This window comes from Columba livia, chromosome 7 (genome assembly GCF_036013475.1).
Source record: "Columba livia isolate bColLiv1 breed racing homer chromosome 7, bColLiv1.pat.W.v2, whole genome shotgun sequence".
Classification (NCBI taxonomy): domain Eukaryota; kingdom Metazoa; phylum Chordata; class Aves; order Columbiformes; family Columbidae; genus Columba; species Columba livia.
The window spans coordinates 3,914,403-3,928,180 of record NC_088608.1 but is presented as its reverse complement, the minus strand read 5'-3'; the positions used below and the strand labels follow the sequence as shown (position 1 = coordinate 3,928,180).

Here is a 13,778-nt window from a genome sequence, read left to right as displayed (position 1 = left end):
CTGAACATTGAATTTGCAATTAGGAACACGTGCTGGCCCTGAAGGTAGGGAGAGCAAAGCCTGTGCTCTACATCTCCCAGAAAAGGGAAGCTCATCCTACGATCTCAGCCCGTACAGTAAAATATCATCTAATACAGTGACAAGAGCAGATGACCCTCAGTTTGAGGAGGGTGAGCAATTTGCTTAGAAGTGCTGGAATGTTCACACACACAAAATAAAATGTGTATGAGCTACAGAAAGCTCACATCGCTTTCATTAAGGCAGTGGACATGTAAGTATTTGAAGATCTATGATAGGAAGTGTTTTTTAAAGTGGTAAAAGTACGTTAATAAATACTAGCATATCTAAGAACTTGATCACAGCCCGGTTTATAGGGAGTGGTAATATCTTTATTAAGCTAACTGATATAGTTGGAAAGGGGAAAACAGACGAGCCCTTTACAAGGCTCCTTACTGTAATTAAAATAGGCTGCCTCTATCTAGTTAAATAATATGTAAACTCTTAAGGCCAAATGCTGCAGCTAGTTACTATTAGTGAGAAACTGTAAACTACAAAATCCCAAACCAGGAAATCCCATGGAGATAAAAAAATATCTAAAGAACAGTCAGAAATGTGCCCTATATTATTGATGCTTCAAGCGGTATTAAGTTGTGAAGGGCTGGAATGTAAACAGAGTTACAGATGTCTGATGCCGTAGGTTGAATTAGGGAAGCAGGAAATGCACTCCTGCGCTTGGGATGTTTGGAAAAAACACCTTCTGCCTGTCTTTATCTGAAACAGTTAAAGTTTTGTTTAACCTACAAAGTAATTCAAAGGAAAACGCGCCAGGCAATCGAAGTTGTTTCTTCTATTTATAGTGGCAAAAATAGGAGCTATGCAAACCAGCTGAACATGGTCCCACTTCACAGAGAGCTACATTTTAGAAATGACCTAATGAGAAAGGGTAATAGGAAGGGTAGGTTGTGTCACAACTGTAAAAACTACAGCTGTACACACATATGGTTACTTGGTTTAGGCATGTCTGCATCTTAGAGAGGCAATTATTTTATGTATCTTTATAATGCAAAGCTAATGATTATTTTCCTCCCTCGGGGTGAAGTGCAAAGGATCAGTTTTTGTTTCCTAGAAGGGGGTGGGAGAGCAGCCTCGGTTGGCTATAAATGCTCTGGTAATCCTGATACTTCTATTTCCCAACCTTTAAAAACCTACAGACTTATCTCCCTATGGTTGTTGTTACCCCTGCCAAACTCCACTGATGACTTGCTAACGTCATTACGGTTGCTCCTGATTTGCATAGGTTTAGCACGGAGCAGAAATTGCCAGTTATACTTTCTGGTGCAGGCTCTGCTCCTTTTAAAAATCCACCCCAAACAGAGCAAACAGTTGCTTTGAAGGACTCATTTTTTTTGTTTCATATTTTTTATTGCAGTGGCATAAATGAGCTCAGGACGCCCCTTTGGAGGTCCAATGGGAGGAGAAGTGAATCATGGTGTTGCAGGAGGTGAGCTGCATGGGGCCAGGGTATCATGGCAGGCTGGAGTGAAATAGTGGCTAACTTGTTCCTCAAAGGCAGACCCACCCTCATGAATGATACTTTGGGACAAGATAATCTCCCGCTGCATTTATAATGCCACTGGGAGTGGTCTTTGCTGAAGATTTCTGAGAACTTTCTTAAGTTTCTTAGATCCTACAAGGTCTACACACCCTGCTGCATGGGACAGTGTGTTATAATGGACAATGCTTAGAAACCTGAAATAGTCTTTGTCCTTTTCATTGTGACTGTTGTTGGTAAACTCATATAAATGGGAAGTGCCATTTCCTTCACATTGTTTGAAGTGTATTTGTTCAAGAAATAACTGAATAAGAGTTTTCCGTGCTTAAAACGGGAGAGCTTTTCCCTAACGCCCTAAGTCTAAATTAGTATTCTTGATGTTCTGCTGAGCTCAGAATAGTAGGGCAGCCAGGTTAGGGTCCCGGGCTTAAGGTATCCTAGGAGTTTCTCTCTGTCCTAATAAATAACTCTTTTATATGTACATATATATAAGTAAAGTTATAAGTTACAAGTTAAGTTATATATAAGTTATAAGTTAAGTATATATAAGTTTCAGTTACCATTTATTTCTTACTGACAGCTGAAATGCTGAATGAGAAGAAAAGAAGGGGTGGCAAGTACCTGTTTTGGAAATATCTTGTTTGGATGACACCTAGGTAACATCAGAGACACCTTTCCCGGGTGGGAGCTCTAAGGCAGATCAGAGTTGCTGTGGTAACATCAGTTTCCTGAGTTTCCTTTCTGCACATGCATTTAAGTGGGTGACTTTGAAAGAAAAGAGTTGTTCTGTGTGTGCAGTACACCTTCATGATTTTTCCCCCCCCTCATTCCTCAGTTTTTGCTGTTTCACAAGCCTGAAACAATAGCAGTGGAAACACAAATATCCCTTGACTGATGGTAAGGAAATAGGTGAGGGTGTGGAAGAGCCTTAGAATTAAAAAACTGATGTAAAAGAAGAAAAAAACATCCCTTGAATTTGTTTTTGTGAGCAGTGCTAGTTGCCTTGCCAGTCTGAAGCTGGCACTGTGGGTTTGCTGTAATCACTGAGCTGAGAAAAAGAGACACGGGTTTTGTTTATTTGTTTGTCATCATGGAGTTGAGCAGGACTTAAGCAGTTGAATGCACAACACTTTTCTCTGCTTTCATCCTCTTCTCTCTGATTCTGGATTCCACATAAATTCCCCTCGATTCCTCCAATCTGTTTTTTGACCTTCCTTAAGAATTCAGATTTATATATATCACATGTGAATATCAGCTTGGGAAGTGTGCCTTTTTGGTTTTAAAAATGAATCGTGATAAAAATCAATTGCATGTGGGACTTGGAGTGCTTCGCCTGAGTGTCATTGCCCACGGGAGACCATGTGTGTTTGTTGCTTTGCTTTGGGGTCATCCAAGCAGTAACCCTTGTTCTGGCCAGTTGTCAGGTCTATAGACAGGATGGCATCTTAGATTTGTTGTGGGACAACGTGGCCCATGGGCAAATGCCAAGGACTTGAATCCTGGACACGGTGCAATGTGCTGCAGCATCAAGTGTAGACCTTTGGGTTTCAACCAGAAGTTGTTCGAAGGTTAAGAGAAGGAAATTACACAGTTGAGAGGAAGGAATATTGTAATCAAACAAGATGGCACAGAACAATGCCAAGGAAAAAAAAACATTCCTTTAGTCAACCAATCCTGACTAGTGCACTTCATCACCGAAGCCAATAATCCTCTTTCTCTTGGAGAGCAGCTTCAAAAGGCCTGTGCTATCCAATATTTTGAATGCAGCTGACTGAAGATCAAATACTGGGACCACAGCACCTTTCTTTCGCTTTGGGAGCAGAGTTTCTGCCTTGCTAGGGTTCTCTGGATGGAAGGTGGCACCTCCTGCTCAGCATCCTCCCAGCACTGTGCACTCACTGCTGGCCACAGCCCTGGTTGTAAAGCCTGTGCTAGAGGCAAGGAAAGGGATGGAAAGCCATGTGGTGGAAATATGTTGCACTCTAGCTTTCCTTGGCTTGCAGATGGCAAATTCATGACTAGAACAAGCTAGCTGGAGCAGCACAAAGGCTGCTGTAATGTTCTCTCAAAGCTAACCTTTAGGCACACCAGTTAATGTTTGCCATGAGCTTGCTAATTTGCTTGATGGTTTCTGAGGTCGGAGGAGGTAGCTTTAGCAGTATGAGTTATGGATCTCCCTGTGACTGCAAATCACACCTTCAGTGAGCCATTTTCTGTATTTGTCTCGTACTTTCAGATCCTGAGCTGGCAAAATATAGAGTGAAGTGTGTCAGTCAAGTTGTTGATTAGCCTTTTCTGTTTACAAACCAAGGCTTCACAATTTTGACATGAAGATGAAAAGATACCACTTTTTGGACCCCATGCCCCTGCCTATGTTACAGTTGCAGCCGAGAGTCTTGCTCTGGCTCACTTTCCAGCTGACTCTTCTGGGAGAAAGGAGGAAGTCTTGAGCTGTGTCGTATCCCACAGCAGCAGGGATGAGCATCACACACCATCAGGGTTGGGCTGGCATGATTAGTGCAGGACAGCACAGCCAGATGCAACAATGAGGGTGGGCTGGTGTGTTATTGGAAGGAGCCCCAGTTACCGTGGCCTTTCCAAATTCCTGATGCTCTGGAGTTCTGGCTGCATGAGAACTTTGCCTGATCTGCTAGCTATGCAGTCAACAGAATGTTCCAGGAAAGCTTGTATACTTGAAACAAAAACGCTTTGTGCTAGAAACAGGTTAGCTCTGGCAGCAGGGTGTCTCCAGCACCCTTATACCACATATTTCTTATTTGCAACCCTGCTGTTTTCTCCTTCTCCTTCTCCTTAATAACTTAACCTTGTTGTCTACTGTGCAGTATACACAGACTTCCACCAGGTTTCCCTTCTGTGGCACTGGATGAGATGCTGGCTAGACCAGACTGTTCCTTAGGAAGATACAGACAGTCTCATCTCTAGGGAAACTCTCCAGAATTACCCACCTAGCTGGACTATGTGCCTTGACACATCTGTGAGTCAATGTGGTGGTGATACATTCTGCCAGATGCTTCCAAAAAAAGGGTTGCCCTGACCCAGAAGTTTTGGTAGTCATCTCTCTGACATAGGCCTTAGCCATCTTTCCGTAGGGCAGTCCCATGGAGATTGCATATGAGCCAGCATGAAGCACTCACTCTTTTAAACTGGTTCTTTCACAGCTAATGCTTATTCTGACTGGGATGTCCCAGGCCATGGTGATTTCATGCTGTTGTTTCCATAGTCAGACAGTGTTTGCATCCAAGTGTACTACCCCACCAACTGCAAGGATGTGAGCGTCTGGTGTTCCCTATATCAGCCCCTTGCACCTTAGGTTCGCAGCCAAGCCAGTCATCCTTATTAATAGAGGGCTGGATTTCTGCGGTGAGACGTTGAGGTTAGGTGTCACAGGGTGCAGCCTGGCGATAAGGGCGTGATGTCTGCTGTGTTGGAGGACTGGTAGTGAAAGCTCAAGGCAAGTCCAGCCTGGACACAAACGTGGTTATAGGACTCATCCTTCCAGGCTCCTCCAAGGTCAAGGGGTATATCTGACTCAAGAGGGCAGGTCATCTGGTGTATTGGGCTCTCAGCACCGCACTATCCAGGGGTGGCCAAGCACAAGGGAAGGCAATCACACATTTTAAGGTGAAGAAGCCTCTTATTAACCACCCAAAATGTGTCCTGGGCAGCCCCACCGTTTCCTGCCAGCTCTGGAGATAAGCCCACAGCAGGTCAGAGCGAGGGATCACCGTGCCCCGTCTCTGGCCGTGGTAAACAACAGATGCCTGGGGAGAAGCAGAAGAGCAGGGGAAGCAGATAGCGACTTTTCCCAATCCTCCCCATTTTCAGCAACTGTTTCGTTAATCTGATGGATCAGCCAAGCCCGTGAGCACGACCTGAACTGTGCTGCTTGTGTGTTCCATGCGGTGACAGACCCACAGACTCGCAGCATCCTTGCTAGAGTTGCAGCCATTTAACAGACATTTAACTCCAAGGGGTGTGCTGTGCTCGCGTTTTTTGTTGTTAAGATGGACTGAAGTATTTTAGCTTAATGCTTAATGACATCGGTGTGGAAAGAGAGGAAAAAACAAAACAAACCAAAACAAAGCAACAAAGCAGTTCCTGTGTCAGGACTGTCTCTAATCAATGCAAGAGGAGTCATCTGCTGCCAGGACATTTATTAGCTTGTTTTCAGAGGCTTTCCTAAAAACCACCCATGAATATGAATAATCATATCAATGGTTAAAATTATTAACTGTGTCTTGGGGTTTCTTTTTGTGTGTTGTTTTTCTTCTTTTTTGACTCCCTCCTGGTCGTGAGGCAGCCATCCCTGCCGGAAACCTCTGCTTTAAAAGAAGGACTCGCTGGGGTGAAAGGAGTGGGTTTCCTAAGCCGTCGGATCAAAGCAAAACCTCCCAGCCCTACCAGCACACAGGTTTCCTCCCGCTCCCAGGTTCAAGCCACATGTCCGGACTGGGCATCCAGCTCCACAACCTCCCAGGACGCCACATGTGCTCTGAGCTACCTCAGGATCTCCCACTTGCGTTTTAATTTTTTAAACTTAAAAATAATTTAGCGGCTCTCTGGCCGAGTTATCTTGCTGTCGCTGCAATATATGCTGCGTGTCGGACTCCCACAGCCAAAAGCCTCTGTTTCCTTTCTGCCAGTACCTTGGTATCTGCCTTGCCCAGGAGCCTGCTGATGAAGATTTCCTGTTTGTTTTGAGTCACTGCTGGAGTGATAAATATACTTCGGCTCTCTCCTCCAAGAGGAAAGAAACCAGCTGCCCCGAACTAAAGGGAAAAATATGTCGAAATTCCACCAAAGGGCCCTGTTATCATGAGGCTTGCATAGAAGGATGAAACCGGGTAACACGAGCTGCGGCAAAGGCGCTATTTCCATATTAAAAAAGTCCCTCCGTGCGTGGTGACATGAGTGGTTTGCCTTTAACCGGCTGCGTTGGCTCCATAACTTTAATTTTTAAAATGGGTTAGAAATAAATAAATAAATAAACAGCCCCCATAAACTTACACGGTGGAGTAATGCTTGGCTGGATAAACAAACAATTATACTTGTGGTTTCTTGATCTGACCACAAGCTTTAAATGCCATATTTTTGCATGAACCTATAATGCTTCTGGATAAACAATTGTGTTTATATTGTCAGGAGTATCCAGCGTGGTGTTGTGTAATTTCTATGTGTGATTACTAGGATATAGGATAAATTCCAAAAGAAAAGAAAGGAAAGGAAGATTAGATTATTAAGTCATTTTTAATAAAAACAGCATAGTTTGGAATAGCTTATAGCTTAATTTGTAATTTTAAAAGAATGCAGCACTGGCTTTTAAGTTTCTACAATTATCTTTTCATCTCATTTTATCCTTTTCTTTTTTTTTTACTAGAGATGGGGCCCAACCCAAGACCTTGAATCTAAACCCAAGATCCAGGTTCAGATCTGAGTTCACAGCTCCAGCCTCATTCCTAAAGAAGCGGAGTCAGGCCAGCGAGCACCAGCACAAGTCGCTTCTGAATGTCCCAGCCCAGGTTCAGGGTTGTTTGACTCTTGGGAGTTACTTTTGCCGGGTGGAATGGTGCAAGTGTGGTGGCCTTGGGGCTTTGTGGTGTCTCCAGCCCTGCAGAGGAGCCACGTGGGGTGGCGGGGGTCAGAAAAGTGTTGTAGCACATCAGGAGGGCTGGAGGTCAGTGACATTAAAAAATACACACATTAAAGATATCCTGTGGCCAGCTTTGGCCTGGTCCAAACCCACACAAGGTAAACGTTGGGCTACGTTGGACCAAGCAATAGATGGCAACCCCTTGCTATGGCTTGGAGGAACATGTACTTCCAAGGAGGATTAGGTCACTTTGGTGTAAAATGTCCTTATTGATTCTAAAGGTCCTGTTTTGTGCCTCGTAAGAAAAGCACAGGACAAAATGTTAGTTTCGGTAGGTGTTTGAACTGCTGCTCCTGAGGAGAAAAAAAAGGTGGTTTTCCTACAGTTTTTGATGTATTTGTCGTTTTTTGTGTAAACTCCATAAGCACTGGCAAACAACGTGTGCTTTTCTCTACTCGCCGGCACATTCCTGTTCCAATAAGCTAACCAGGCTCTTTCCTTTATATCACTGAGTGAAATCACATGGAACAAAAATAATCATATTTAAGCATTTGGAGTATGCTTTTTCCATAGTTTACCTTTACTATCTCCTAGTAAAATATAATTTCTTCTTTAACAGCAGATGAAAAAAAACCATTATAGCTCTAAAGCATGAGATTATAAAAGACTGCAGCTAGTTTAGATCTCACAGTTAGAAGTTAATTCTAAGTCACTGGAATTGGAAACATCAGTTTACAACATTTACTGGCTTGCTATAAAAACGTATTCCCCTGTGTTATGTTAAACATGAGAAACTACACCTTGGTGTGTCCATTATTTATATATTTATTCATATCTCGCTGCTTCTGATTCAGCTGTGCAACTGTATGCAAAACAGATAATTACCGGGGAACAGAATAATTTGTATTTTTAGGGGAATAAATACCCCGAAGGATTTGCTTTTGGGGAAAGAACACACTGCAAAGAAATTACATAGATTTTGTAAACAGATATGAAAACAAGAAAAGAAATAGGTGAGGAAATATTTTGGCCCTAGCAACTTGGACAATACCATTTTTGTGGTGGGGGCAGTAACTTTTCTTTCTAAATACCCACATTGTAAAACTGAACGTGAGGCCCATTTTTTTGACATGGTTATGCAGAAAATGGGGTTTAATGGCAACCAAATCTGAACACCAGAACAATGCAAAGGGGCTGACTAGTCTTGGTGGAGTGGTGATGTTGGGGTCAACACGTTCATCCACCAGCTACGTGGAAACATGCTGTTTGAGAAATACATGTACCAGACGTGATTCACACGTGGAAATTGTTTAAAGAAAAATGCCATTTTCCTTTTGCCGTTCCAGCACATGGACACCTTTGTGCTTGTCCCTCCACAGCGCCAGCTTGGATGGTTTCCCATGGAGGTAAGCACCATAGACCATCCCTCCTCCTACTTTATTCTCTTATTTAGCATCAGACTGTGGAAGAGAGAGGCAGGAGACACTAATTTCAGTATTACCACTTGCAGAATTACTACTGGAAACGTTGCTGAACAACAGCATTGGTGTTCATCTCTGATTTATTTAGCGTGAGCATCTGCTTGTCCAGTTTTTTTTGCAGGCTTTCTCGTGGGAAGTGAGTTTCTCCCAACATTCCCACAGCGGGGGTTTTATGCACAGGTCCATGCCAAAAAAAGTTTGTTTGGCCACCTTAAAACTACCCAAATTGCCCCAAATCCTGAGCAGTGCAGAGTGGTGTTGAACCCTTCCTATGGAGAACTCAAAGGGTCCATCCTGTAACACATGGAGAGGTGGGAAGGGAACCGAAGGGCAAGGGGCAAAGTGACATGATGGGGGGGACCCGAGAAACCTGTGGGAGGATGTGGGGCGAACCCCAGTTTCCCAATGTCTCAGCTAGAACAGCGAGATGGTTTCTGTGAGTCTGCCATGTGGGGCTCTGCCTTTCTGCTGTCGGGAGAAAAGAAGATCTTTAATTTGTAGACACTCTGCAGACAAATATAGTTATGGATAGCAGTGCACATAAAGCAGTTTAAGACAGTGTTAAAAATTGAAGCAAAAAAATCTCTGCCTTAAAATTGCAGCCTTAACACTTTCACCAGGGCTGATCATAAGTTTTTCTCTTTCCTTTTGGTGGAGAAGTTTTCGAAGGTATTTTTCAAACTTTCCAGTTTAGCAATGCGTTGGCTCAAATTGAAAAGAGAACTAGGCACTGGGTCACAGGCAGAATTAGGTTTGCGCTCGTGGTGGGGGCAGGTTGCTGACACAGCTACAATCAGACAAAACATTTTAAACTTCTGGCTTTGTACTTCTCAAATGCCTCTTTTAGAAAATCGCTTAAGTTGTTATTAACATCCACCACCCACCTTCCCTTTCTGGTCCTGACATTGTGTAATAATAGATAATGTTGACATATGTTCCCTGCTGGTCAGAAATACTATACTTCTGTGAAAGGTAACATTTTCAAGCAATGACAAAATGTATTTTACTTGGACAGAGCATTAGTTATTGGACTAATCTCACAATGTGGGATGTGGGGTAAAAGTTTTAACATTTTAGTTGTGGGAGAAAGTTTGTTGGGACAGTAAAAGCATCAGTATGGGGTGTGTTTAGTTTTCTCCATTTCTAGAGGTACTGGCTTGGTATCAAACTCTTGCGTCCGTAGGAATTTAAAAGAAACATTTGCAGTATGTATGAGGAACAGCTGTCTGTGTACTCCCAGCAACTTTTCAAAACGACTATTTGGACGTTTTTTTTTTGCTAGGAAGGGTTAGAGAACTAAGGAGAGTGAATGTGTGTGTGTCCCACACACTCGGAATATTTCTTTATAGTGGATCAATTTTTAAATGTTGAGTAACCATAAAAAGATTTGCATTTATGTATCTATTTCCCACTAAGCGAAGCTGCCTGAAAATAGAAAAAGAGGAAGAGACAGCAAAATCTTCCAAACAAATATGTTGTGAAAAAACTGCTTTTGAAAGAAATCTAGGGTGAGATTCTATAAAAACGTGTCTGCTTTGCACGCCACCAAACTCAGCACAAGACTACGCAAGCCTGGAGAAATCGAGTTTTATTTTAAGTCTTGCAAGGATCTCTGTGCTGGGGAAGTTGGAAATGATTTTTTATTGAATCTAGTCTTTTTGCATGCTACAACAGGATCCAGAAATAATCACGGGGGTCCTGTAATTTTGCAGATAAACATCTTCGCTGGCAGCGGGCTCCCCAGGATTTGCTTTTTCCTTGCACTAAGAAGTGGGTTGATCAGCCTGTTAGAAATGTGCCTTTTCCTGCAAAGTCAGTGAAGTTTATAGGGAACAGCCCTCTGTCCAGCATCCACCCGCTGCCTCCTGGGCTCTGACATGCTGGTCCATGGGGACCACGAGATTTAACCTGCACAGCCCCAGCCCCAAGTCACCAGCTGTGACTCAGGGGACATCCCTGGGGCCTCCTGAGCAAAACCTTTCAGTGCATTGAGCTCCTGCCGTGTGGGTTTGGGGTGAGGTTCCCCCTGCAAGCTCCCCATCCATCTTTCTTCACCCATCAGGAGTGTCCTGTTTGTTTTCAAGCTCTCCCTGCGTGTCCGTCGGGCTGCCTTGCGTTGGCTCCGTTCTCAGTTACACCCATTGATGTCAGTGGGGTTGCGTTGGTGGAATCGGGAGAGAAATTTGGCTCCTTGTCTTTTTATTCCCCCTCTCCTCTCTCTCTTTTCTTTTGCTCAGCCTAAGCCCAGCCGCTGCCTGGCTTGTCCCGGGCTCCTGCTGCCGCTGGGGTGAGAGCTTCTCCTCTGCAGCTCCTGTTGCTTGGCACAGCTTCGTTGCTTCATATCCAATCTCGGCTCAAAACATATCTGTTCTGCTTTCTGCTTCCTCCCTCTACACTCAGTGCAAAGCATTTTATTATCCAGACTTTATGGAAGGCTCTGTGCAAAATGAAGTTGTGAGGTTATTTGTTTTGGTGCAGCCAATCCAATAGTGTAAGCTACTTCCCTCCTTTAATCTTCTCCTCTTTAGATAGTACATAGGCTTTTATGTCCATTAATTGTCAGAAATAAATGCTTCTTTAGCTATTACTTCCTGAAACAGAGCAGTGATCTCCCTTACACACAGCTGTTTATATTATGCATAGCATAGTCCTGTCACAAGAATACATTATAAGTTTTCGTAAGACCTTGCAGTCGCATTTAGCATAATTTCCAGTTTAACTTTCCTCTTTCCAAAAAGGAGAGAAACTATCCAGTGGGATACTGAACAGCAGTGCCTGCTGCCCCTTGGTCGACGTGACTTGGAAGTAATCCCTGCAGGCATTGGAAGAGAGAGAAGAGTGATAGGAGCAGCGGGTAAGGTTAGAGGAGTTTCACGTTGCTGCTTTAGGACCTAATCATTATTAATTATTCACTTAATAGGAGAGACTTCATGTTCCAGCTGAGATTAAGACCAAATGGTGCCAGATGTAGTGCAAACACCTATTAAGTCATGGTCCCTTTATCAAACAATTTACGGTCTAAATAGACAAGACAGAGAAAAGATGGGAGATGAACAAAGAGGTGTCAGCACCGGAGACAGGAAATTGGAGGAACAGGGAAATTGGAGAAATTAGGAATAGGGAGAGAAATGAAGGCTACAGTGCAATTTCTGAAGACAGTCAGACAACTGGGGTAAAAGCATAGACATGCACCTTTGGAAACATAATGCCTCAGCTATAAATGGTTCTGCCTGTTGCCACTGCCCACAGGGCTCTAGGGGGGAAGAGGTGATGGAGCTGCTTGTTATCCAGTTCCACCAAAGCAACCCGAGCTTTGTTACCCTGCTGATGGAGGGTGTTTGAACTAACCTAGATTGGTATTTCTGAGCTGGGCTGGGGGATGTTCACATCACACGCTTCCCTTGGACTTGGAGGATGGTGAGCAATGGGTGCAGAGGATGGGTCCTACCATTGCGGGGCTAGACTAGATGAGCTTTGAAGGTCCCTTCCAACCCAGACTATTCTGATTCATTTCAGCTATCACAGCCAGATCTGGAAGAAGGCACAGAATCATAGAATGGTTTGGGTTGAAGGGCCCTTCAAAGCCCATCCAGTACCACCCCTGCCATGAGCAGGGACATCTTCACCAGCTCAGGTTGCTCAGAGCCCCGTCCAGCCTGGCCTGGGATGTCTCCAGGGATGGCTCATCCACCACCTCTCTGGCCAACCTGGGCCAGGCTCTCACCACCCTCACTGTAAAAAATTCCTTCCTCATGTCCAGACTGAATCTCCCCTCTTTTAGTTTCAACCATCACTCATCCTATTGCAACAAGCCCTGTTAAAAAATCTGTCCCCATCTTTCTCACAGACTGAGAGGCCACAATAGTGTCTCCCTGTAGCCTTCTTCAGGTTGAAGAACCACAACACTCTCAGGATGTCTTTGTAGTAGAGCTGTTGCCACCCTCTGTTGCCTCCTTGTTGCCTCCTCTGGCCCCACTCCAACAGGTCCATGTCTGTCCTATGCTGGGGAGTCCAGAGCTGGACACAGAACTGCAGGTGGGGTCTCACCAGAGTGGAGCAGAAGGCAGAATCACCTCCCACCTCCCTTGACCTGCTGGCCACGCTCCTTGTGATGCAGCCCAGGACACCACCATAGCCCAGCTTGGTTGATACCTTTCTCAGGCCTCTTGGCATGCAAGCACCACCAGCCCAGGCTCTCACATTCACTCACACCCACTGACACAATTTAATTTGCACCGCCTTACAAATCACCTCTGAATTGGGCCCCCAGTTCAGTTCACCACTGAAATAAAGAGAACTATGTGATCAGCTACAAACGGTCCGACCACTTAGGTTTGTCACAAGGAGTAGGTTGCTTTGATTCACGTCAGTTTTTAGGTTTAGCTCTTTGCAGCAGAAAAGAGCTGACAACTGCCTAAAGTTCCTTGAATTCTCAAAATGCTGTACAAATGTTAGCTGTCTAGCAACAAAGTATTTAAGACACTTTGCTTATGTCTTCATGAATAACTTTCTGAAAGGGTTGTGACATAATTGTACCATTATTTCGTATGGCAATTGAAGAAAAAAAATCTTGGAAGGATGTTTGTTTTTATTTTTCTTTTTCTGACCACTCTGTTTGGAAGAACTGCCAAGTTTGACTCTAAAATTGCAAGTACAGTAACTTTTTTTTTCTTTGAAAATTGGGTCTATAATGTCTGGAGATGCTTTTGGTTAAAAGCAATTGTTATGTTCCTGACTTTCGTGATCAATTGAAATCAATTTCATACAGAGGGTTAACAGAGAAGGTCCAAACAAATGAATCCATGTGCATTTATCTGACAGCATTTCATATACAAATAACGAAAGCAGTACATTATCATTTCTCCGTAGTAAGAAGTATTCTTCATGTTTTTATAAAAAGTACTTAAGAGCTGACTTTGAAGAAAGACTTTGAAAACTTGCCAAACCTTCTTTGTATTTTGAAAGTCCACATCAAGAAAGCAGTAAATAGTCATTGAGCGTAGGAAAAAGGAAACTATTAGCATTGTTTTCTTTGAAAGATAAAAAGAAAAATGCAGTGCAAAACTTCATAATCTCTGAAATGTGTATTTGTTATTTGAATCAATTTAAAACAATTGTCACTATTAAGTTCATG

General features: G+C 43.5%; 1 long non-coding RNA gene across 1 annotated transcript in view; it reads left to right on the top strand.

The window, feature by feature from the left end:
* The window catches only part of LOC110360151 (uncharacterized), a 52,877-nt gene that overhangs the window by 26,439 nt on the left and 12,660 nt on the right, over positions 1-13,778 (top strand). Inside the window, exons 8-10 of the long non-coding RNA XR_010473956.1 lie at positions 1,430-1,501; positions 2,133-7,092; positions 8,510-8,569. This is a non-coding gene — a long non-coding RNA (uncharacterized LOC110360151). The remainder of the gene's footprint in view (positions 1-1,429; positions 1,502-2,132; positions 7,093-8,509; positions 8,570-13,778) is intronic.